Raw genomic sequence first — 24,764 nt, forward strand, 5'->3', positions numbered from 1 at the left:
TTCAGCATGAAGTTCTGATACATACTGCAACCTGGAATGACCTCAAAACATTATGCTAAGTGAAGGAGTCAGTCATTAAAAACCACATGTTATATCATACCATTTATATGAAATGTCCAGAATTGGAAAATATGGAGACAGAAAGTAGATTTGTGGTTGCCTACAGCAAGGGCCTGGGGAGAATGGGGGCAGTGAAAGATGACTGTTAAAGGATTTCTTCTTGGGGTAATAAATATGTTCTAAAATTGATTGTGGTGATAGTTGTACAACTCCATGCATATACTAAAATCTATTGAATTGTATGCTTTAAGTGAGTGAACTTTATGGTATGTAAATTAAATATCAATAACAACTTATCAAATTGAAACAAAACCTCAAACAGACCATTTTCTAAAACAGGTTGCAACTGAGTTCAAGATTGACCATGACTTGGTCTTCCCTTGTGGAGAAAGAGTGGGGAAGATTTTCTTTCCCTGTGGGAACCTGAAGGGGAAGAATCAGGTCAGCGTTTTCTCCAAGGCCCTATCCTCAAATTATTTGAGAATAAACTCAGCCATGTTATTTCAACTAACAATCTTTGCACTAATTTACTGCAGCCCTGATATTTTGCTTGAGTGTTTACAACTATCTCCAGGATATTTTCATTTGCATAATTGATGAGAATTTCCCAGAAATATCCCATTTTTGCTGTACTCTCAGTTTTAAATGATTAGAAATGTTGGAGATCTTTTTCTTTTACTTTTTTTCTCATTTATCTTATCCAAACTTTTATCACATCATATAATATCTTAAAATTATTTTTTGAAATTTTTATTTTGAAATACTTTCAAACTTACAGAAGAATTAAAAAAAATAATACAGATTCCACATAGAGAACTGCAGCTTACCCCTGCCACCCCAGATACCCAGATCCACCAATTTTAACATTTTACCACCTTGCCTTATCATTCTGTCTATCCATATATTCATCAATCTGTCCATCTGTCTCTCCTGTCTGTCATAACCATACCATTCATTGGGATTCATCACATTCAGTGTTGGAGTACCCTCATGTCACCAAACAGAAACCCTACACCTATTCCCTCAGCCCCCTAGTCCATGGCAACCTGTATTCTAATGCCTTGTCTCAATGAGCTTGTATATTCTCTGATATTTTGTTTTTAGTTACTGTAGGCTTAAATTTAACATCCTAAATCTGTAACGATCTTGTTGCTTTGATAATTTAACTTCAATGGTAAACATAAACTATATTCATACACCCCTCCATCCCCTCACCTTTATGTAGTTCTTTTTTTTTTTCTTCTCTAATTCAGTGTTTTTATTTGCATAAGTACCTTTCTCCTAGACAAGCAACATGTAGTAAAACATAAGGCAAAGATGCCTTGCTGGCAACAACCCTATTTAATTTTCTTCCGTGGTGGGTCTTCTCAGCAGCCGGTTACCACGTGGGGTTTATTTTCACAGTTTCAAAGTTTTGCTCACTTTAAAATGGCAAGAAAGTGCTGTTCTTGGTAGTAAGTATTGTCAAATAGTTCACTCAAGTGCAGAACACCTTGTACAATGTTTGTAATATAAGGTCAAGTATATAAATGATTTAAGCAACATAAAACTTTAAAAATAAACACAAGTGCCAGCTCATTTCTAGTGCCATGAGATGTAACAGTGCCACCTGTTTTTATATTTCAGTGGTAATAATGAAATCCAGTTTTAGCACCCATCTATGTGAGTTAGATGATAAAGAAAATGTGACACGGTTTGGCTCACTGGAAAGTAACAGTCTTAATATCCTCTCAGTGAGAAATGTGGTTTGCTACATCCTGGTTCATGGAAAAGGCTAATAGGGAAAAACCGAACAGATTTCTAGTTAAGGCTTTTCAGTACTTGAATCAATAAGTATTTATGCCATGCTTCCTTAGAACTGTAGAATTATATCGCACTTAGAAAGTTCAAGGAGTAATGGCTGTTGCAGATGGATCACATTTAAAATATTGAGCATGGCTTTTTTAGTCTTAAATACAGAACAAAGGAAAGAAAACAAGAAAAATTATTGCTAGTGATCCACTCCCTTCTTTTAATTAAAAACCTGTTATTGTCACTCCATTTCAAAAGATAAAGTATTCTAAACAACTGACAAATTTTTACATAAAACACAATGAATATGCATTAACTATATCAGTTATTAGACATGGTAAATACATACAGACAGTGAAAATAAAGTATAACATAATAGACCCAGAAATCACTACTTTAAATTGGCAATATAGAATGCAATATAAAATGTACTCAATATAATAAAGTTCGATAGAAATGAAAAAAATTTTCAATTGAAAAATTACAATTTTTTCACTATATCTGGGGGATGAATAACCTTTTATTTAGAGATACTAAATTTGGAGATTCTGTAAATTTCAATTTTGTGTAGGAGAAAAGAAAACTGTTTTTCTAGAAGTCATTAGCTAATTTAAATTTGCAAATAACTTCATAAAGAAGATGTGTACAGTACAGTCAAGAAGACTGCCTGGTTCTGGCTTTGTACTCCTTACTCTTCGTCATAGCAGCCAACGGATGGCCCCCGCACAGCCGCAGTGTGCTCAGTCCACGCTGTCACAGCTCTCTTTCACTTTCTGGTTGAAATCTTCATGTTGGTCTGCGTACACATAATGCCCTGCTCCAAGAATGGCGATCATCTTCACATATGAATGTGGTCGTAATGACTGGATGCTGGTACCAGAACTGCCATCTATGCAGGATTGAGCACCGAAGATCACCGAAACTGGAATGTCAGGGTGCATTTTACCAATTCATTGGAGCATTGGTCTTTTTACCCATCCATAAGGAATAGTCATATTTCTGAAAGCTGTCTTACCACTCAGAGTCTATACATTACAGATGTATTCTGTCACAGTATCATCTTCAAACACTGAAGAATACTTTTGCTAAAAGTCAGGCCTTAAATGTTGTATTAGACTTAAACCAAAAGGCCGCGCAATCCTGAGGCCAGCCAGAGGGTTAAAGGGAGTCAGTGGTGCGCCCAAGGCTCGGATCCAAACTGGAATTGGTCTTGGTCAGCGAGGTCCAGGCGCTCAGGAAAACCCCAAGGCCCCACTAAAATGAGATGATTAACCATGGTGATTCAAATGCAGGAGAGGGAAACGGACTTTGGCCCAGTGGTTAGGGCGTCTGTCTACCACATGGGAGGTCCGCGGTTCTAGCCCCAGGCCTCCTTGACCCGTGTGGAGCTGGCCCATGCGCAGTGCTGATGCGCGCAAGGAGTGCCCTGCTACACAGGGGTGTCCCCTGCGTAGGGGAGCCCCACGTGCAAGGAGGGCACACATAAGGAGAGCCGCCCAGCGCGAAGGAGGGAACAGCCTGCCGAGGAATGGCGCCGCCCACACTTCCCATGCCGCTGACGACAACAGAAGCGGACAAAGAAACAAGACGCAGCAAAAAGACACAGAAAACAGACAACCGGGGGAGGGAGGGGATTAAATAAATAAATAAATCTTTAAAAAAAACAAATGCAGGAGAAGCAGCTAGAGCCTGGGTCCAGGGGCAAGACAGCATGCTATGTAGTTCTTGTCACCGATTACATGCTTACACATTATGAGTCCAGACCCACTGATTTAAAATTGCATTTGCCCTTTAACATCCTCTAAGAAGTAAAGTGGAGTTACAAACCAAAAATACAATAGCACTGCCATTCATTTATATTTACTCCTATTGTTACCTTTACAGAAAATCTTTATTTCTTTATGCAACTTCAGTCTTTCATCTATTGTCCTTTCAACTGCAGAACTCGTTAGCTTCTATTGTAGGGCTGGCTTGGCCATGAGGAACTCCCTGCTTTTTGTTTATCTGGGAATGTCTTAATCTCTCCCTTACTTTTTGAAAGGCAGTTTTGCAAGATAGAGAATTTTTGGTGAGCACTTTTGCTCTCAGTACTTTAAATATGTCATTCCACTGCCTTCTTGCCTTTATGATTTCTGATGAGAAATCAGCTCTTACTCTTATTGAGGCTGTCCTGTATGTGACATGTTGCTTCTCCCTCGTAGCTGTCAGATTCTCTGTCTTTGGCATCCAACAGTTTGATTTTTTTTTTTAGGCCAATAAAAAAACGTATTGGGAAATGGGGGAAAAGAACAGAGCTTGCTGAGAAATGGGAGAGAAGGATGGAAAGGACAGAGATTTGGTGCCAGCTCCTCTAGGCAGAGAGAGTAGGCTTTGGCTCAACAGTTTGATTTTAATATGCTGTGGTGTGGGTCTATGTGGGTTTTTCTTTTGGTGTTTTTGAGCACCTTGGATGTGTATATTCGTGTCTTCTGTTAAATTTGGGAAATTTTCAGCTATTATTTCTTTGGATATTCTTTTTGTCCCTTTCTCTCTGTTTTCTTCTGGGACTTGCATAATGCAATAATTGGTGTGCTGGATGGTGTTCCTCAGGCTTCTTCATTCTTTTGTCTTTCTGCTCCTCAGACTAGATGATTTAATAGTCTTATCTTCAAGTTCTCTGATTCTTTGTTCTGCTAGCTCCAATGTGCTGTTGAACCCCTCTAAGGAATTTTAAATTTCTGTTATTGTGGTTTTCAGCTGTTTAGTTTTTTTCCATAACTTCCATTTCCCTGTTGATATACTTTTTGTGTTCATCTATTTTCCTGATTTCCTTTAGCTTTTTGAGCATATTTATGTCCATTTTTAAAAAGATTTATCTCTCCACCCCCTCATTGTTTGCACTTGCTGTGTCTGTTTGTCTTCTCTGTTTCTTTAGGAGGCACTGGGAACCAAACCTGGGATCTCTGATGTGGGAGGGAGGCGCCTAAATGCTAAAGCTATCTCTGTTCCCTGCTTTTTTTGTGTCTTTCATTATGTTTTTCCTCTTGTGTGTCTAGTTGTGTCATCTTGTTGTGTCAGCTTCCTGCTCCTGCCCATCACACCAGCTCACTGTTTTCTTCAGAAGTCACCAGAAACTGAATCATGGACACCTAGGTAGGTGGGAGTCCAATTGCTTGAGCCATATCTGCTTCCCTAGGTACGTTTTTAAAATATCTTTTTCTGGTATGTCCAAAGTCTGGTCCTTCTCACTGATGGTCTCTAATATTTAAATTTTCTCCTTTGCCTGGACCATCACTTCCTGTTTATTAGTATGCTTTGAAATCTTTGTTGAAAACCTGGACATTTTGATATTTTAATGTGTTATCACTGGAATTTAAGCCCTGAGGCATCTGTTCCTTAAACCTGTATCCAGTTAGTGTTATGACAACCTTTCCTTGAATGCCAGGAACTGAAAAAAAAAAAAAAAACAAGAAAAAAAAAGGAAACTTTTTTTTTAGTTACTGGGGTCAGAGATTGAACCCAGGACCTTGTAAGTGGGAAGCCAATGCTCAACTACTGAGCCACATTGGCTTTCTTGGGTTGAGAAAGCCCTTTCTTAATATTGCAAATTGACCTGTGTGAGTGCTCTCCTTCATATATGTAGCTTAGAGGATAGCTCCAGGTCAGAGTTAGGGACTTCCCTAATCCTTTCTGTGCATGTGTCTTGGGCATTTACATGTGCCCCTAGGAATTCCCCCATGTACATAGATACTAATGTCCTCTCTTCCTTAGGCAACAGTTTCTTCTCTGTCCTGGTCACCGCACTGTATGTCCTACAACCAGTAATCACTTGCCCCAGGTAGCCACGACTTACTGCTTTCCCACAGTTTGCTGTGAAAAGTTCTGTGAGTTAACTTCTATACCCAAGGCAAGTTCTGGGATGGCTAGCCTGTAATGAGTAGCCTGCTTCAGTCCCTCAGGGTGCTAACAGTCAGATTGTGCTAGACATATATGTTACTCTACTTCTTTTAGAACTGGGAACAGCATCCTCCATTGGGTTCATGGACTGGCTCTGCACCGAATCCATCAGGGGATGGGGATGGTTTTTAATTAGAGAATTTGTAGGTTTACATGCAAAAAGTAGAGTTCCCATATACTCTCCCTACACACAGTTTTCCTTATTAGCAATTTGCATTAGTATAATACCTTTGTTACAATTGATGAAACAATATTATTGTAATTGTACTATTAACTAGTGTTTATAATTTACATTGGGATTCACTGTGTTTTACAGTTCTAGGGTTTTTTTCAACAAATCAATTTTATTGATACATATTCATAAAGCATACATTTCATCCAAAGTGTACAATCAATGGCATTTGGTATAGCCACATAGTTGTGCATTCATCACTTCAATCATTATTAGAGCATTTTCATTATTTCCATAATAATAATAATAATAATAATAATAATAAAAATAAACAAGAAAATTATTCACTTCTCAATCTCTCTCCGTTTCCCCTGCTGTATATAGCTGTGTATATGGCTGCTATTTCTGGCTATTCTTGCACAATTATTTATTTATTAAGCAATTTTATGGAGATATATCCATATACCATATGATCTAGCTAGTGTATGATCAATGACTTTAGTATAATCACAATGTTGTGTATTCATCATTACAAAAAATTTTAGAATTATTTCATTACTCCAAAAAGAAAAACTCCACACCCCTTAGCATGCCTTCCCTAGCCCTACATTACTACCAATCAAATTTCATCTTTATAAATTGATTTATATTTACATTTTCTATAAATGGAATCATACAATATGTTACACAATATATTTAATTCATAGTAATGCAGTCATACAGTATTTGTCCTTTTGTGTCTGGCTTGTGTCAATATAATGTCCACCAGGTTCATCCATGTTGTCATTTGCTTTGTGGACTTCATTTCTTCTTACAGCTGCATAATATTCCATCAAGTGAATAAACCGCAGTTTGGTTTATCCATTCATCAGTTGATGGACACCTGGGTTGTTTCCAACTTTTGTCAATTGTGGATAATACCACTATGAACGTAGGTATGCGGATGTCTATTCGTGTCACTGCTGCTCTCAGTTCTTCTGGGTATATACCCAGTAGTTGTATTGCAGGGATATGTGGCAAATCTATATTCAGCTTCTTTAGGAAATGCCAACAGTCTTCTACAGTGGCTGTACCATTCTGCATTCCTACCAACTGAGAATGAGTGTTCCTAATTCTCCATATCCTCTCCAGCACTTATAGTTCTTTTTAATAGTGGCCATTCTGATAGGTGTGAAATGATCTCATTGTAGTTTTGATTTGCATTTCTCTAATCTTCAATGATGTTGAACATTTTTTCATGTTTTTTTTTCCATTTGTATTTCTTCTTTGGACAAATGTCTATTCAAGTCTTTTGCCTATTTTTAAATAAGGTCATTTGTCTTTTTATTGTTAAGTTGTAATATCTCTTTTTTTTTAAGATTTATTTTCTATTTATTTCTTTCCACCCCCCCCGGTTGTCTGCTCTCTGTGTCTATTTGCTGTGTGTTCTTCTGTGTCCACTTGCATTTTGCATTCTTGCCAGTGGCACTGGGATCTGTGTCTCCTTTTGTTGCGTCATCTTGCTGTGTCAGCTCTCCATGTGTGCGGTGCCACTCCTGGGCAGGCTGCTCTTTTCTCATGTGGTGAGGCCCTCCTTGTGGGGTGTACTCCTTGTTCTTGGGGATCCCTACACGGGGGACACCCCTGTGTGGCACGGCACTCCTTGTGCACATCAGCACTGCATGTGGGCCAGCTCACCACATGGGTTAGGAGGCTGTGGTTTGAACCCTGGATAGGCAGACGCTCTATCAGTTGAGCCAAATTTGCTTCCCCTGTAACATCTCTTTATGTATCATGGATAGTAAATCCTTATTGAACATGTGATTTCCAAATATTTTCTCCCATTGAGTCAGCTGCCTTTTCACCCTGTTGACAAAGTCCTGTGAGGTACAAAAGTGGTTAATCTTGAGGAGATCCCATTTATCTATTTTTTTCTTTTGTTTCGTATGCTTTGGGTATAAAGTCCAAGAAACCACCACCTACCACAAGGTCTTTAAGATGTTTTCCTACATTTTCTTCTAGTAGTTTTATGTTCCTGGCTTTTATATTTAGGTCTTTGATCCATTTTGAGTTGACTCTTGTATAGGGAGTGAGAAAGGCATCTTCTTTTATTCTTTTGGTTATAGATATCCAGTTCTCTCAGCACCATTTGTTGAAGAGACTGCTTTGTCCTATTAACATAGACTTGGTAGGTTTGTCAAAAACCAGTTGACCTTAGAGGTGAGGGTTCCCTCTGGACTCTCAATTCTATTCCCCTGATCGATGTGTCTGTCTTTTTAAAAAATATATTTTATTTATTTCTCCCCACCCCCTTGTTGTTCACATGTACTATGTATATTTGTTGTGTGCTGGTCTTCTTTTTAGGACGTATCAGGAAATGAACCTGAAACCTCCAATGGGGGAGGGAGGTGCCAAATTGCTTGAGCTGCCTCTACTCCCTGCTTTGTTCGTTCTCTTATTATGTTTTCCTCTTGTCTCTTGTTGCATCATCTTGTTGTGTCAGCTTGCAGTTTTGCTCGTCTTCTTTACAAGGCAAGAACTGAACCTGGGACATCCTATGTGGTAGGCAGGAGCTCAATCACTTGAGCCACATCCACTTCCCTAATGTGTCTTTCTTTATGCCAGTCAGTACCATGCTGTTTTGACCACTGTAGCTTTGTAATATGTTTCAAGGCCAGGCAGTGAAATTCCTCCCATGTTGCTCTTCTGTTTTAGAATGCTTTTGGCTATTCGGATGTGCTTTTGCTTCTAAATGAATTAGGCAGTTGCCTTTTCTATTTCTGTAAAGCAGGCTGTTGGAATTTTGATTGGTATTTCATTGAACCTATAAATCATTTGGGTAAAACTGACATCTCCATGATATTTAGTTTTTCAGTCCATGAACACGGAATGTCTTTCCATTTGTTTGGGTCTTCATTGATTTCTTTTAGCATTGTTTTGTAGTTTTCAGCATATAGTTCTGCATATATGTCTTTGGCTAAATTGATTCCTAGGTATTGAAACTTTTTGTTGCTATTGTAAATGGAATTTTTTTCCTTATTTCCGACTAGGTTGTTCAATACTAGTGTACAAAAACGTTACTGGTTTTTGCATGTTGATCTTGTATCCTGCTGATTTGCTAAACTCATCTATTAGCTCAAGTAGCTTTGTTATAGACATTTCAGAATTTTCTAAATATAGGCTCATGTCATCTGCAAATAGTGAGAATTTTATTTCCTCTTTTCCTATTTGGATGCCTCTATTTTTTTTTTTTCTTGTCTAATTGCTCTGGCTAGAAGTTTTAGTACAATGTTGAATAACAATGGTGACAGTGGGCCTCCTTGTCTTGTTTCCAATCTTAGAGGGAAAGCTTTTAGCCTTTCCCCATTGAGTGCGATGTTGGCTGTGAATTTTTCATATATGCCTTTTATCATATTGAGGAATTTTCCTTCTATTCCTCTTTCAAAGTGTTTTTATCAAGAAAGGATGCTGGATTTTGTCAAATACCTCTCTGTGCCAGTTGACATGATCATGTGGTTTTTCCCCTTCATGTTGTTAATGTGTATTATGTTAATTGATTTTCTTATGTTGAACCAGCCTTGCATACCAGGTGTAAATCCCACTTGGTCGTGATGTATAAGTCTTTTGATATGCTGTTGGATTCGATTTGCAAGTATTTTGTTGAGAATTTCTCCATCTATGTTTATTAAATGGATTGGTCTGTAATTTTCTTTTCTTGTAATGTCTTTATCTGGCTTTGATTTTAAGGTGATACTGGCTTTATAAAATGTGTTGGGTAATTTTTCCTCCTCTTCAATTTTTTGGAGGAAAAAACCAGGATTGCTGTTAATTCTTTTTGAGATGCTTAGTAGAATTCACCTGTGAAGCCATCTGGTCCTGGACTTTTCTTTGTTGGGAGATTTTTGATTCCTAATTCAGTCTCTTTAAATGTGATTAAGTTCTTGTATTTCTTGTACTGTCTGTATAGGTGATTTGTGCATTTCTAGGACTTTTTCCATTTCATCTAGGCTGTCTCTTTTGACGGTATACAGTTTCTCATAATATCTTCCTATAATCCTTTTTAATTTCTGTGGGGTCAGTCATAATTCCCTCCCCCTTTCATTTCTGATTGTATTAAATTACATCTCTCTTTTTTTCTTTGTTAGTCTAGCTATGAGTTTGTCAATTTTATTGATCTTCTCAAAGAACCAGCTTTGGTTTTGTTGATTTTCTTTATTGTTCTTTTTTTCTCAATTTCATTTATTTCTGTTCTGATCTTTATTATTTTTTTCCCTCTGCTTGCTTTAGGATTGGTTTGCTGTTCTTTTTCTCTAGTTTCTCTCGTTATTCAGTTAAATCCTTGTGTATAGCTCTTTCTTCTTTTTTTAAAATAGGCATTTAGGGCTATAAATTTCCTGCTCAAGACTGCCTTTGCTCTATCCCATAAGGTTTGATAAGCTGTGTTCTTGCTTTCATTTCTCTCAATATTTTTACTGACTTCACTTGTAATTTCTTCTTTGACCCACTGATTATTTAAGAATGTGTTGTTTAGCCTCTACACATTTGTGAATTTACCCCTTTCCTGTCTATTATTGATTTTGTTTCATTCCATTCTGGTCTGAGAAGGTGCTTTGTATAATTTTAGTCTTTTTATATTTATTGAGAGCTGCATTGTGCCCTAGCATGTGGTCTGTCCTGAAGAAAGATCCATGGGCACTTGAGAAGAATGTGTAACTCGTGGAGTTTATGTGCAACGTTCTGTATATGTCTATTATGTCTAACTCGTTTATCATATTGTTCTCTTTTCCTTGTTGATCTTCTGTTAATTGTTCTATTTAATGATATGACTGATATGTTGAAATCTCTAATGTTTATTGTAGAGATGTCTATTTCAACCCTGGTTAGGTGCATAGATATTTATGACTACTCTTTCCTCCTGGTGGATTATCCCTTTTATTAATATATAATGGCCTCCTGTATCTCTAATAACTTTTTTGCATTTAAATTCTGTTTTATCAGATATTAGTATAGCTATACCTGCTCTTTTAGTTACAATTTGCATGGAGTATCTTTTTTCAACCTTTTACTTTCAGCTGGTTTTTATCCCTGGGTCTAAGGTGAGTCTCTTATAAGCAGCATATGGATGGCTCATGTTTTTTTTATCCATTCTGTCAGCCTGTATCTTTTGATTGGGGAGTTTAATCCATTCACATTCAATGAAATGACTGTAAACACATTATTTACTTAAACCCTTTTATTTTTTGGTTTTCATATGTCATATCATATTTTTGTCTGCCTTTTTATTCTTTTGGTTATCCTTTCTGCTATTCTTTCTTCCATACTCTCCCCTAAGCCTCTCTCTCCTGTCTTTTTCTTTCAAGCTCTAAGGCTTCCTTTAATATTTCCTGCAAATGTGGATCCTTTTTACAAACTCTCTTAGTTTGTGTTTGTTTGTGAATATTTTATGCTCACCTTCATATGAAGGACAGTTTTGCTGGATAAAGAATTCTTGGCTGGCAGTTTTTCTACTTCAATATCCTAATTGTATCATTCGACTATCTTCTCACCTCCATGGTTTCTGATGAGAAATCCATATCAAGTCTTACTGAGTGTCCCTTGTATGTGATGGTTTGCTTCTTCCTTGCTGCTCTCAGAAAAAAAGCTAAGTCAGCCTTGGGCTGTGTCCCTCTCTTTCCCTTTGCTGGGGAGGTGTGTCCTCAACAATCAGTCTCTGTCAGAAGAGAGGAAGATTGAAGGATTGGATCTCAATCCTGTTCTGGCTTCTAGGGCAAACAACGGCGGGGTCTGCTGGTGGGACATAGCAGACCAAATTTGTGGGTTAGAAGCTGAGTCAGTCTTAGACTATGTCCTTCTCTCCTTTCCTGGGAGCAGTGGATCCCTGAAGCTGCCTTTGTCTATAGTCAGCTCGGAGGCTGGGGAATTCCAAAGTCCCTTTAGTGTGGGGGAGAGTGCCGACAGTAGCAGCCACTGGTTTCAACTCACAGTTTTGTTGTTGCCTTTCTCCTCCTTTGTCCCTCTCTCTTCTGGTTGGTGTCCAGCCTTTGCTTTTGTTCTAAACCCTATAAGATCTTTTTCCAGACTCTTTTAGCCTGTCCTCTAGCTATTTTTCTGGGGAGAGAAGCAAGTCCCTTGACTTTGTAGTCTGCCATTTTCCTGGAAGTCCCTATGGTTTTTAAAAAATTTTTATTCTGGTAACATATATACAACCTAAAGTTTTCCCTTTCAACTATTTTCAAATATACAATTTCAATACAATACAATTACAGTCACAATGTTGTGCTACCATTACCACCATCCATCGCCAAAACTTTTCCATGACTCTAAATAGAAACTCTGTACCAATTAAGCATTTACTTCCCCTTCTCTATCCCCACCCTTGCCCCTGGCAAACTATATTCTAGTTCCTAACTATGAATTTGCATTTTTCTAATAATTTTATATAATTGTGATCTTACAATATTTCTCCTTTTGTGTATAGCTTATTTCACTCCAATGATGTCTTCAAGGTTGAACTATTTTGTCACATGTATCAGAACTTCATTCCTTTTTCAGCTCAATAATATTTCTTTGTATAGCACCATATTTTCTTTATTCATTTTTCTGTTGATGGACACTTGGGTTACTTCCATCCTTTGGCAGTTGTATATAATACTGCTATAAGCATCGATGTGCAAGCATCTTTTGAAGCCCTGCTTTCCATTTTTTGGGTATATACCTAGAACTGGGATTGCTGGATCATATGGTAAATAGCTTTCTGAGGAACAGCCAAACTTCTTCACAGCAGCTGCTCTATTTACATTCCCTCCAACAATGAATGAGTATTCCTATTTCTCCACATCTTCTCCAATACTTGTCAATTTCCACTATTTTTTAATTGATGCCATTGTAGTGTGTGTAAATTGGCATCTCATTATGTCTTTATTTGCATTTCCTAATAGCTAATAATGTTGAACATATTTTCTTGATCTTATTGTCCATTTGTATATCTTCTTTGGAAAAATGTGTTTTTCAAATCTTTGTCCATTTTTAAATTCAGTTATTTGTCTCTTTTGTTGTTGACTTGATCCTCTTTAAGTAGGTGTTTTTCCTGATTTGGTGCTCACCCTATTTCTGCGAGCCTTTAACTGTTTTCTGGAGCTTTGATAAAGATGTTTCTACCAGGGAAGTGGATTTGGCTCAACTGATAGAGGTGGATACCTACCATATGGGAGGTCCAGGGTTCAAACCCAGGGCCCCCTGACCCATGTGGTGAGCTGGCCCACACACAGTGCTGATGCACGCAAGGAGTGCCATGTCATGCAGGGGTGTCCCCCCCATAGGGGAGCCCCACGTGCAAGAAGTGCACCCTACAAGGAGAGCTTCCCCATGCAAGAAAATTGCAGCCTGCCCAGGCGTGGCGCCACACACATGGAGAGCTTACACAGCAAGATGATGCAACAAAAAGAGACATGGATTCCTGGTGCTGCTGACAAAAATGCAGGTGGACTCAGGACACACAGCGAATGGACACAGAGAGCAGACAATGTGGGGGGTGGGGAATGGGGAAAGAAAATAAAAAGATGTTTCTGCCAGTTTTTGCTGGTTGTTAAGAGCTTCTGTGGGAGAATGGACCCCTAAGGTTTCTCATTCTACCATCTTGTCAGGGCAGGGCTTAAAAGTATTTTTTGGGTATGTTTCCTTTTATTCATTAGACTTTACCGTGACCAAAAGGATATAATTCTTTCTTCAATATTTTAGAAATGATGGGGGGAAACGGATGTGGCTCAACCAACTGGGCTGCCGACTACCATATAGGAGGTCTAGGATTCGATGTCCAGGGCCTCCTGGTGAGGGCAAGCTGGATCATGTGGAGTGTTGGTCCATGCTGGAATACCGCCCTACTCAGGAGTGCTCCCCTGGGTGGGAATGCCACCCAGCTGGGGAAAGCTGTTCCGCGCAGAGTGCTGACCAATGCTGAGAGCTGGTGTAACAAGATGACGCAAAAAGAGACACAGAAGAGGGAAAATAAGAAGACATAGCAGAACAGGAAGTTGAGGTGGTGCAAGAAAGTAATCGCCTCTCTCCCACACCGGAAGATCCCAAGATCGGTTCCCAGAGTCACCTAATGAGAATACAAGCAGACACAGAAGAACACACAGCAAATGGACACAGAGAGCAGACAGTGGGGGGAACAGGGTCAGGGAAGAGAAATAAATAAATAAAAATTAAAAAAGGAAATGATGGTATTGGCAGATTTGTACTAATTGCAATAGTCAAAAAACAGTAAAGAATTTCTCCTTTCAACAAGTAGTAATAAATATTTGACAAAATAACCCTGTGAGTAAAGGGATTTTGATATTTTTATTAATTTAATAAATCTTAGGAGGGGGTTTTCTATTAGTAATTTTTCTCCATTTGGGGACTGGAAAATAAAGTTCTGATTTTCACTTTGTTTTACAAATGTCGTTTCATAGTCACTATCACGGTTGTTTTTGCCAAATAATTTAAACTATGGTTGTATTTAAGTAAAGTATCAAAATCCATTATAACTAAGGAGGAGCTCAAGTGACTTGAATGCTTCAGCTTGAGATGGGTCAGCTTTAGGGGTCAAGTTGTGAAGAGAAAGCCATCACACACACTTCATCAACACTGTGGAATGAGGGACCAATGCATTTATTGAGCAGTGGATTTCCAGTAAGCATATAAACTAATTGGTAGATGAACATGCCCCAGGAGCAATGATTTTAAGGTCATAGCAGGCTCAGTGAATAATGCTGACTTACACTGTGTCTCACTGATAGCTGATCTTACCAATGAGCAGTTTAGAGGCATTCAAGCCTGAATTCTCTTCCATGTGCCTTGAATGGCATGTCAGCGGTCACTGTTTTTGACATCCTTTATATTTGTCCAGTCAGCTCTAAATCTTTAGGTTGAGCTTCAGAGTACTCAGGAAAGAAAAGAGAGAAGCAATTATTTTCAGTCATTGAGTTTTGAAGATCTTAGCATTACTTATACTAAACATTGTTGGTTTGTCAACAAATAAAAATGTTAAAAGGGGAAACTAAACATTTCAACTTGTTTACACATAGTTTAAGGTGATTAAGAATATCTTGTGTACATTAACATTTTTAGGTGCACTTTACTTATGCATTTTCATATGTAGTTTCAAAAATGATATTTTATATTAAAGCCATTTTAAATTTTTGGGAATAAATCTTGGAAAGCTTTTTCACTATTACATAGTATATTCTTTCTTACTATTTGAAAAAAGAGGAGCAACAAATGGAATTCATTATTTCTGTGTGATGCCTAGAACAATTTAAGATATGAAAACTATTTCAATAATACAAAAGTACAATGTTATAGCTCTAGTAATACTTTAAAGAAGTTTTTATTTAAATAATAGTGGACTTTGAGATTTGAGGATTTTTCTCCCACTTAAATCTTTAATGTATAAAAGGTTATTTGAGCATTAAAAATGTGCTTTACTTATTGTTTTTCAATTCTCTGTGCTCTCTGACCTGTTGAAGTGTTGCAGGAAGTGCCCAATCAAAGGATTTCAGGAAGCAATACTTATCGTTCTTTGCAAGTGTTCTTCTGAAAAAGAAAAGTTAGAGACTAAGCTAGTATTCTTGTTGTTTGTGACTCAAATTTTAAAACTTATTTCCCACACAAATAAAATAAGTGAAAATCAGAAAGGACATCAGCTCCCTAAATCTACCAGAATCTTATGTGTGTTAATAAAAATATATATAATCTAGCAAAAGAAATACATTTAGTTCCTAGGCAAAGTACCATAGGTGGTATTCTTTTGTTGATGTAGAGATTTGAAGTAGAATAGTTGTTTTTCATAACTTAAATGTATTATAGTAGGTACAATGTAGAATTAGTAGTTTTAGTTTCTGACACACTAATGACTAGAAAAATCATTACACTAATTCTAGTTTTGAAATTCAAAAACAAACTTAAAAGGTTTTTGTTTCTTGGAGGTCTATATTCTTTCCACATGGCTGATGAAATATGTTCCACTGTTACTGTCACAACCTTGCCTTTCAGATTAAGATGTAATAATCAGTCTGGATTTAATATAGAATTAATTTAGATTCAGTTGTCTCTATTAAGACAAAGCTATATTTTAGTTTTTAAAAATGGAAGTGATCATTTATGAAAATCTGGCTGCCATCAAAAGCAGTAACAATTATCCTTGTAAGTTCATTATTCAGTAAAGCATTATTTTATGGAATTTATTCTCATGAAATACGTTTATCTTTTATTATTTTCTATTTCAGATGGATAGATATGTGATAAAACAAGCATGGTAAAATGCTAATGGTAGGATCTAGATAGTGGGTATATTAGTGTTCTCTGTAAAATTCTTTCAAGTTTGCTATTTATTTGAGATTCTTCATAATAAAATTTGGGGGAAAAACTTTCTACTTTGATTGAGTGTCATAGCTAACAGTCAAAATAACCTCCATTAAAATATATATATATATTTCAGATATTTTAATTTTCTTTTTACAATTTCTAAGCATAACAATATAAACAAAATATAATTTATATATTGATAATGTCATATTTTAACCAGTTAGTGAAACACAAAATTGATTCTTTTAATAAACTGCAGTCTTTCCACCATTCATGTTTTATTAGTGGTTTTAAAAATTAATTTGGGGCATCAAATTGCATCAAAATAAAAATTTTAGCCTGAATCATCTAAAGAAGTCTTTTCTATTTTGTTAAAGGGACCATGATGAGATGAAGTGTTTGGAAAAGTTTAGGAAGAAAATTAACTTAGGAGTTCATTTGAAATATAATGAATTTTCTTTCCATTTATTTCCAGCATTCCTTAGGGTGTGAAGAGCATTAATAAATCATGGTTATTAAGCATCTAACTAGGCATAGTGCTGATTATATCAGATTTTAGAGAGGATATTTTTTCTTTTAAAGCAAATAAATACAACAGCTGCCTCTTTTTGGTGATTTTCTTACTGCTTTCTTTCTACTCTTCCTCACTTGTGCCTGATATATTGGTGACTCATAAAAGCAATGTTGAAAGGTAATGTGTTTGTATGTCCCCCTATTCCTTCTTTTAATCAACTTTAATGTTATACCCGCCCTGAACTCTTTCTTGGCAAACTTGGCTTACAGAGTTTTAATCTTGGTGAAATATTGAAGTTTCTTTTACCTTCACCAACATTGGGGTTTATGAGTTTGCAAGTCCTTATGCCTTTGGTATTTCAAAGTAGGAATCAAGAGATTGTTTTTTTTGTTACCTGAAATTTATTTTTAACCTGATGAATGTTATAGTTTCTTCTTATGTAACTCTGTTAGTAGTCCCTGTTTATTAATGAAAATAAAGATCATTGAAAACAAAAAATCATTAACTTGGCCCTTGCATTTATTATATTTACAAGTAATCTGTGGCAGTTTAGTTACTATCTCTTTGATATCCTCTAGCCATTATTGCATGCCTTTTGGAGAATGATATCATGCTGGGGAAGAATGATTCAGCTGCAGGTTTTATGTGCCTTTTTGTAGTTTTTCACAATATCCCATGTTAAATTATATGGTGAATTATTATACATAATTAGTTTAAAAGATGTCTAATTGATTTTCTACCCACAGTATCAAAGACTGTGTGCTGTAAGAGTGATGCTTCCAGTTAACAACCTATCATGTATTCATGGAGATGACAATGCTTACTCACATATTGGCAATATTATCTAATTTGGTATGCCCTATGTTATAATTCAATCATCTAATATTAAAACTAGATAGCACTATGGGGACCAAAGCCACATACAAGCCCATAAACATACATACGTTCATTCTTTCTCCTCCTCACATATATATTCAGTGAGCTTTTTGCCTCAACTGCCATTAAAACTTGCATTAGTAAGTCATAAATGGAAGATATGTTTTAGCTTTAAGGTAAAATAAATTAGATTTTGATTTAGTTCAAGTGAACCATCTCATTTAAAATTAGCCCAGGGGTCTTGTAAAGAATGCAAGTAATCTAAACATAATAATGCACATTGCCCAATTGCTTCTGTGTGTGATACAGACTCAGTGCTGTAGTGCTTTGACAGCCCATGACTGAATGTAATGAACAGCTATTTTTAAACAGAAGAAATTCAAGTTGACAGCTTGGCAATGAAATTTAGCTAGTGGGATAATTTTGTCATCTTTAGTATAGAGAATTGATTCATTTTGGTTTAAGGAAATTTGTATCATATAGTTTATAGGGCAAACATTTTTATTAAAAGATCATTTTATTGTCCTTTTAGGACGCAGATGTTAATGTTAGGATATGGAATCAGGTTTTAATGCATATTTTAATGAGTTACTGAAACATCAGCTCTAGAACCTAGGTATAAAATCAAATTTCTGCTCTCCCCATTTTTTTCCTGCCATGAGTGAAATATTCAGCCTAGTAAAATGATTTTATGAAGCGTTTTCAATGCTGCCATTTAGTATTTCAGTGATTAAAGGAAATATCTTTTTAGAAATATGGAAATCTTTGGAAATGGACATAAAGCTTGAGGCAGTGTTGTCTTAATGGAAGAAATAATTAGAATAACATGGAAGAAGAGAAGGAAGATACCTGACTATATATTTTAGAGAAATTCTTTTGGGTGAAGGAGATGGTGATACCTGATTTTGGCAACTCTTGGAAAAGGAAGTTCAACAAACTTATTCTGCAATTCTTAAATTAATATCATTAAAAATGATAGCGCAAATCAGAGTGAATTCTTTTCTTTGTTTGTTAACAGCAAAAATTGTCTGAGAATTTAATTACTATTCTTTCTAAACCAAACTAATTGCTCGGACTTTTAAGATCGAAACCTTAGGTACAATGTTGAGGATCTGTGTTGATTGTGACCTGAAAATAAACAAAAAACAGCAACCAAAACAACTAGCAATGCATTACTCATTTTGTAAATAATGAAATTTGGGTGAGTTGAGTAAGGAAACTAAGTACTTTACCTAATATCCAATCACACTTTGGTCCAAACAATAAAAGAAACTTTTAAGTTTACAATAGTGGTGGATGTCTAAAAACTGTCAGTTGTCCCCTTTCAAATGCATCACCAGAAGCCTTCATCTGTAGGTCTTCATCACCCTTCTCTGCTTTTAGAGTACCAACTCAGGGTCTCCAAGAAGCTGATGACTTGAGTGATAGCTTTGTTTAGGGACTATGTCTTAAAAAACCAAATCATCTTTAGCCTATACACTTTTCTATTGCTAATCTATTTTGTGATTTTTCTTACCTTTTATTTATTTATTTTTAAAGATTTATTTATTTTTATTTATTTCTCTCCCTTTCCGTGCCCCGCACCCACAGTCCATTCACTGTGTTTTCTTCTGTGTCCGCTTCTATTCTTGTCAGCAGCACCAGGAATCTGTGTCTCTTTTTGTTGTGACATCTTGCTATGTCAGCTCTCCGTGTGTGCGGTGCCACTCCTGGGCAGGCTGCACTTTTTTCTTGTGGGGCATCTCTCTTTACAGGGCATGCTCCTTGCGTGTGGGGCTTCCCTACATGGGGGACACCCCTGCATGACACAGCACTCCTTGCGCGCATCAGCACTGCACATGGACCAGCTCACCACGTGGGCCAGGAAGCCCTGGGTTTGAACCCTGGACCTCCCATGTGGTAGGCAGACGCTCTATCCATTGATCCAAGTCTGCTTCCCTTTACTTATTTTTTAGAATAAATATAATGGCCCCAAATGCAATGTAGCAATGAATCTGTTTATAAGTCAAGCATTTTTGGAGAGGCTTTCATGTGCAGGTCACTACTGTACTCTTTAGAATTGCATTATAACAGTAAATCAAAAGAATTTCTTGACATGAAAGACTTGATTCACTCCTATAAACACTTTATTTAAACCTAGAGAGTATATTGTTCATCTAACAGAATCTAGTTTATTTCTAGCAACGTTGCTGTTAGTTTATAGCATGAACTTTGAGCTCGATTTTGTTGTGAAGTGACCATCTTGAAATCTTGGTTTATCCATGGATAAGAGAACCTTGTATGAGTTGGAAAAGCATCACATTTGCCTTGCTTCTCTACAGCATCATGGGATGTCCAAATACCTGAAGGATATTTTCACTTTTTTGATCACAGAATAATTTGAGGTGGTACCCTGCAGCTAAATGTTAGATTGGTAAAATAATTTGTTACATGGCAATCTTATTCATGGGAAGGAAGCCACTGGCAAAGTGAAAGCAGAACTGATGATGCAAGCCTAGAGATACATTTTTAGAAGGAGGTTTGGCTCTGAAGATGGAAGAAGCAGCTAGTGATTCCAGTGGATGCTCTCTATATTTTTTGGCTTCACTTTTCATTCTACTCACACTTGTAACTATACTTTCAGGTTTGAGCAATGCAGGGAAAGGAGAAGAAATTGTATTGCCATGATACACTTAGAGGGCTTGAGGAAAATGTGATATGGCACTCTTTTGCCTGAGAAGGTTTCCAACCCAGTTATTATCCATTGCAGCTGGGAGAATTTAGTGGGATATGACCCAATGAAATATACTCATTGAAAAGTTCTAAAAGTAAAATCTACTGCCTCGAGAATAAATAATGTGTGGTTGTTAAGAATATTCTGTGAAGGTGACTGCCTGGGTTTGAGTCTCAGTTCTATTACTTACCATATATGTTACTTTGAGCAGGTTCATGCCCCAGTTTCCTTATTTGTAAAATGACGAAAATCACACCTAACTCCCAGGTTTAGTACAAGGATCAAATGAGTTAATATATTTTAAAATTTTAGAACAGTGCTTGATATGTAGAAAGAGCTTAATAAATGTAATCTATTATTGTTGTTTCAAAGTTCATTTACCACTTACACTTAAATTTTTGTAAAGTTTAAAAATTAATTTCAGAATCCATTATAGCTGGAATATTCTGTATTAAAGTCCTTGGGTTCTTGTCCTTAATTGAAGGTTAAAGTTATTGGGAATCCTAGCTTTGTAAAAAGAAAGTCAAAGTCAGAATTCAGTTCAATTTGATTAATATTTATCAGTCATAAATGCTAAGTTGCATGGGAGGGGATTTATAAAATGTTTCAACCATGGCTTCTGCCCTTCTTATAAACTCCCTGAGAGTGGGGAATATGCCATATATGATGTGCTGCCTATTTTTGTAACATAAATGGTGCCTTGTATAATTCAAATATTTGTTGAGTGCAAGTTAGGTCAACATGAATCCTAACCCATTGCTGGTACAATTTAGACACTCTGTCAGTACAATTTGAGGAAAAGGATATGGATATTTAGTGTGTGTGTGTGTGTGTGTATGTGTGTGTGTATGTGAGTTTGCCAGAGCTGCTATCACAAATACTACAAACTGGTTTTGACTGAACAATAGGAATTTATTGGTTCAAGGTTTAGAGGCTAGAAGTCCAAAATCATGATAGTGGCAAGGCTTGCTTTCTCCCAGATTCTAGTGTATTCTGGTGCAGGCTTGCCACAATCCCTGGGGTTCCTTGGTTTGTATCTCTGCCTCTCAGTATATGCTCTCTCTCTCTTGAATCTGCTCTTCCAGTTTCTACTGACTTCCTGCTTCTGTCTCATTCCTGTGGCATTTTCTGACTATATCCAAATTTCTTCTGCTTAGAAAGGATTCTAGTAATAGGGCAAGACCTACCACAATTCAATTAATCACACCTTAACTAAAAATAATATCTTCAGAAAGTCCTGTTTACAATGAGTTCATGTGCACAGAGATGCAGATTAAAATTAAGAACATGTGTTTGGTAGGGTACATAATTCAACCTATCATAATATATATATGTAAATAGGTGCTCACTATTTTTTACTAATGATGGAAGGCTTGCATTGTAATAGATTTCAGTTTGAATTTTAGATTAGATATTATCAGAAGCACCCTGAATATAGGATTGGCAAATAATATAGTTCCTTACTAAGAGAAATAATATATAATTTTAAAGAATAGTATATCGTTGCTATAGAGCTATCTTCATTAGTTCTATAGTCTACCTTGCTGTAGAAGAATTTTTAGTTCTTTCTTGAAAGACCATCAAGGCCTCTTACCTTCTAATTCTCAAATTTATTATATTAATATATACATTCTTGTGAAAGAAGCAGCAAAAAGACCTTGAAGTGAAAGAGTTTAACTATAGCCAACTTACTTTTTTTTACATGTAATCCTCTTGTCTTTTGGGGGGAAAGTAGTTGGGAGAGGATGATAAAAATCACTATCAATAACTTTCATTTTTTTCTTAAGGGGCAAATATGCCTGGGAAGATGGGATGCATAAAAATGGTAATATTTTGGCAGAGGCAGCTTACCTGTTCTTGTGTTTGTGATCTTGATAACAATTGGAGCAGAAATCCTTATGATCTTTTCTGGAACATCAGTAATCAGTCATCGAATTTTAAGACTTTCACCAACTCAAGTGTCTGGACTGCTAAGTCTAACTCATTCACACAAGTGTCTTTATTGTATCATTAGAAAAAATTCTTTTTAAAATACTTAGAGAAGTTTAGCATTCATAATTTAATTATTGCTTTAGGTTGCAGCTGCAGTGACAGTGAGTAACATTTACCATAAAGACATTTGAATATCATTTATTTATATATGTGTATGTATGAATGTATGTTTTGAATAGGTAGTCTCCTGGTAGTCCTTGTGCTTTATCAACCCCTTTCCCTTCCCTGGAGGCAATGGCAATGACCCGGGAGACATTTTATGCATGCAAACAAAAACATATGACTTGGCTGCATATATTTTTGCGTACTTAAAAAATGGAGATGACTTTTCCTCTTTTTGTAAATTTATAACTTTCTGGAAGGCCAAGTGATGATCACACTTGAGAGTGCCAATTTACTTTAACTTATATTTCTTAAAAGTGCCTACTATGTCATAGAAAATAGAAATAAGTGAAAAGAGAAAGCAAAGATTAATTAGAAAATCTTGGTGTTTCCTTCTTTTGAGAAGTCTATTTTCAATGTAGAAATTCCCAATATAAAGTTACAATAGCTATTTCCTTCATGGTTTACTAAAAGATAGCAAGTTCTCCCTGGGAAAAAAACAGTGTACCCTAAGATTTCCTTGGAAATATGGGGAAGAGTCTACACAATGGTATAAAGTAGAGCGTGCCCCATTTTGGAATCAGATTAAACTGGTTTTGGAGACCAGTTTGAAGATTTAGTGGTTTTGTGACCTTGAGCTACTGCCTGAGTCATCCTGTGACTATAATTTAGGAGTATATTTTAGAGGATTAAATGAGATAATATAAGTGAAATGATGTCTGACCTCAATAAAAGTTAGCTCTTCTGTTCACCAGTGCACCATTACACTTAAAAGATCTACTTTTGTGGGGTTGTAGTGTTCAGTTTTACTGAACTCATTTAAAATTTGAGAACAGCTTTCAAAAAGAAGTTTTTATATGACTACTCACCTTGTAAAGATGCAAGTGTTAGATTAAAAAAATTTTTTTTATTAATAACTCAACAACAACCAGCATTTGTATACCACTTTACCAGTTTACAAAGTTAGCTCCCTTATTTGAAAACCTTTATTTTCATCCTTTTCTCCCCAGCTTTGGAATAGTATGAGGTTTCCTAATACCTCAGTGATAGACATACAGAGGAAGAGTAGTTGGGATATAACAATTCTAAGACATGTATTATCTTCCAGAGTATAGAAATAAGACAAACAGCTATGGAAAAATAATACTTCCTGAATTTTAAGTGACAGATAAATTGAAAATCCACCACCAACTTGGAGTTTCAGTCACACTCCCTGTGGGATCTGGGTTGGTCACTATACCTTTGCAGTCCTTAGATTCCTTCTAAGTAATAAAAGATTTGGGAATAGTACCCTTTTTCAGATCCTCGCAGAATTATAGCTGTAAGCACTATGTAAATTCATAAAAAATAGTTTTGAAGACAAGCTTTAGAATTTCAATAGTTATTGTATATTCAAAACAGCTACAGAAGCACTTTATTTTCATTTTAAAGATTTACAATTAAAGTGATTTTATGTATACCTCAAATACCTGATTCTATAGAAACCCATTACAAGGTTTATGCACACATTAAATCTCTTCTTATTATGGGGTTTTGTGCACATTAAATGCTTGTGTTATAGATTGTTCTTTCTCTTGTTACCATTAAATGTAACATTTCCCTAGTAATGAAATGTATTATTATTGGGAACATTTATTTTAGTGTGTGTTCTGTAGTTTAGAAGAGAAAGGTATTTAAACAGCAAAGACATAGCTGTTATGAAATTTATTTTTATAAATAGCTTTCAGTGAAATCACAGCAGTGCGTTAACATTACAGATAAAAAAAATTATTTAATCATCATACGCCTTGTTGGCTAATAGGGTGCTAAGCGATTTCCCCCCCACTTGCAATAGGCTATTCCTGATATGTTCACTAAGTGGACCTAAGAGTAGTAGTATATTTTTATTTTAGCAAGCCTTGATAGCAAAGTGCTGAAAGTTCAGGGGGCATTTGTCTCCTTTCTCACAAATTCGTTTAAGTACCAGTCTTGCTGGAGCTTTAACTGGTGCAGACAACCATACAAATGACTTGAGATAAAATGAAAATAATGGACTGAGCTGGATGCTGGGGCTGGTAGTTATGCTGAAGGCACATCAATAAGCTTGGAGTGTGATTCTATGCTAATGCAAGCCTGATGGATCAGCTTTCTCTTTTAGCCTGGAGGACCATTAAGCCCTAGAAGCTGGGTCAAACTGATAGAGTTAGCAAATAAGGCCTTTCGGTTAGCAGCAGTGAACTGACTGATTCCTAATGTGTGAAACTAACATTGCTTAAAAACCCTCCATGATCAGGACGTAGATC

General features: G+C 36.3%; 1 protein-coding gene and 1 pseudogene across 1 annotated transcript in view; one reads left to right on the top strand and one right to left on the bottom strand.

The window, feature by feature from the left end:
• The window catches only part of CAMKMT (calmodulin-lysine N-methyltransferase), a 444,428-nt gene that overhangs the window by 96,175 nt on the left and 323,489 nt on the right, over positions 1 to 24,764 (top strand). The gene's annotated exons all lie outside the window — the stretch shown is intronic.
• Positions 2,592 to 3,127, bottom strand: LOC139436793 (1-acylglycerol-3-phosphate O-acyltransferase ABHD5 pseudogene; annotated as a pseudogene).

This window comes from Dasypus novemcinctus, chromosome 17 (assembly GCF_030445035.2).
Source record: "Dasypus novemcinctus isolate mDasNov1 chromosome 17, mDasNov1.1.hap2, whole genome shotgun sequence".
In the NCBI taxonomy this organism is placed as follows: domain Eukaryota; kingdom Metazoa; phylum Chordata; class Mammalia; order Cingulata; family Dasypodidae; genus Dasypus; species Dasypus novemcinctus.